Source organism: Plasmodium relictum (assembly GCF_900005765.1).
Source record: "Plasmodium relictum strain SGS1 genome assembly, contig: PRELSG_00_v1_111, whole genome shotgun sequence".
NCBI lineage: Eukaryota > Apicomplexa > Aconoidasida > Haemosporida > Plasmodiidae > Plasmodium > Plasmodium relictum.
Window position 1 is genome coordinate 1,998 of NW_021628593.1, and position 2,602 is coordinate 4,599.

Consider the following 2,602-nt stretch of genomic DNA (forward strand, 5'->3'; position numbering starts at 1 on the left):
CAAGTAAAAACAGAAAAAACAATTAAGAAAAAGTAGATAATTTATAACAAATTCTTAAAAATTAAAATTAAAAATTAAACGCAAAAAAAACATGTAAAAAGTTAATACAAATAAATAAAATAATTGAAAAAAAAATATAAAAGAAAATTAGTAAAAAGTTCGCAGTCATAATATAAAAAAAGTTTCTAGCAGAAAAAGTTGAATAAAAAAGACTGTATAGCTAATATATCTTAAAAAGAATAAAAAAGTCTATACATGTTTTATTTTTTTTTCATTATGTGATTTTTTCATGGATATAACTATAGAAAAAAAAAAATTCATGTAGTAGCTTCATTAAAAAAAATATTCAAAAGTATAAATGGAAATGTCTTCATATACAAAACTCCTCAATAAACAAAAAACAAAGCTATCTATATCAAATTTTTTTTTTGTTTATAAATGGTCAATAAGATGAATTTTGAACCTATTCAATTATAATTTTATGTTATGAAACATAATAAAGTGAGCAACGCGCACAAGAATTATTTAGTAATATCGTCAACAATATTAGTAAAAATTACTTCATCTAGAAAAGTTAAAAAAAAAAGATTTATTGGAGTTACGTTTTATAAACTTAATTGAATTATGCTTATGTACTATGTAATATAATAATAAAAATAATAGAATATGTTTTTAGAGAATTTTTCTCCATACATTATTATTTTTATAAAAATATTTATCTCAAAAAATGAACGTTTAAAATAGTTATTCAATGTATATATATATATATGTTCACTATTAAAATTTTAGTAACCATTTTTTATCATTAAATAAATAATTCAATATAATATTTACATAATCATCAAAAAATTTTTTAAAATCATTTTGACTATATAAATAAATTTATATTATACAAAAAGTTAAAATATATAACAAATTAATGAATACTTGGAACATTTTATAAATTTATAAAAAAAGAATTTTTCCAAAATAATTTCATTATGATTTGTACCACAATATAATATATGAATTGAATTTTTCAATTATATTATCTGTAAATATTTTTCAATTATATTATCTGTAAATTTTATTATTTTAAAATAATGATTCATTAATTGCGAGTTCAATGATCCTGGTAGAACATTGGGCAAGCAAATTTAATGGGCATGGCGTTGAGAGCCTATAATGATTTTTCTTATTTTTAATTTATATATTATATATTATTTAATATGAGAAATTCATAAAGCTTAAATTTTTTTCTCTTTTTATTGAATTTATAAAATCAAGAAAAAATTTCGGTTAAGTATATTTATATATATAAATTAATTATCATACTCATTTAATTTTTTTTATTATTATGTTTTGAGTTATAGAAAGTATTAATAGCATTGTATATATACTTTAAGAACTTTGTAATATGTTTTTTATAATTATAAATAAAACACTATATTACCTTGGTTAATATAAAGTTTTGCTATAAAAATTTTATAAAACTCTACCTTATTTAAAAAATCTTACTATAAGTATTATTTTTTTTTGCCTAGTATAAAATATATTACTACTATATTCCTTTTCATTTTTACATTTAAATACTTTTATTTTTAAATACTTTTATTAAAAAGTATCATAAGAAAAAATAAATATCTCACAATATTCACAATTGACCTTATATTCAAAAAGCAAAAAGGTAAACTTAAATGTGGTAAATATCATTTTGCAAATACCTAACAACTATAAAAGACAAATCCCTTTTATGTTTTGAATGCTCTTAAATAACAAATCAATTTTTAAGAATTGCTACCCCTAAAATTATCTACATAATTTTCTATGCATACTACAAAAAAAACTAAATTTTCATTTTAAATTTATAAAATCTCCAAATAAAATATATGATACCTTAAAAGATATTTTTAAAATAAGCCATATATATATAACATGAAAATTAATTGATACAATTTCAACTTAATTCTCATAATTTAAAATTTAAACATTATATTTTAAAAAATTGATATTTTAAAATTGTTATTATTATTAAAGCATATAAAATATATACTTTAAAATATACTTTTAAATTCCTTTTTAAAAAAATCACTTTACCACTAGGGATAAGCCTCAACAGATCGTAAAACAAAGTTTACTTTCATGTTTACAGCACCCTGAGGCAAAAAAGTCGTCTACAATTAGTGAAATTCTTTTTTGTTGTTAAATTACTATTAAGTCCCTTAAAAAGGAACAGATAGGATTATTTATGTATTTGTAAAAAAACACATGTATAATTTCTCTTTTACATTAGCAGTAAAAGTTGAACAAAAAAGAACGGAATAGTATTGTTTAATCAGCATGGGTTCTGGCTTAAGAGGCGTTCAGCCATTATCCAACAGACTTAGCTTCGCAACACTGGTTTGTCAACCAATTGCTGTACCAATTGTCTGAACCAACTAATCCTCTCGTACCAAGTTGGATTACTGTCACAATACTATATATATATAATAATATATCATATGATTCATCAGTAGGGTAAAACTAACCTGTCTCACGACGGTCTAAACCCAGCTCACGTTCCCTATTAGCGGGTGAACAATCCGACACTTTGAGACTTCTGCGTCCCAATGATAGGAAGAGC

The 2,602-nt window shown here is 21.1% G+C and overlaps 1 non-coding gene across 1 annotated transcript; it reads right to left on the minus strand.

The window, feature by feature from the left end:
• Positions 1–437: 437 nt before the first annotated feature.
• Positions 438–2,077, minus strand: PRELSG_0012800 (the record flags this gene model as incomplete). Its single annotated transcript, XR_003699249.1, has 1 exon — positions 438–2,077. It is a non-coding gene; the product is annotated as a 28S ribosomal RNA (ribosomal RNA).
• Positions 2,078–2,602: the final 525 nt, after the last annotated feature.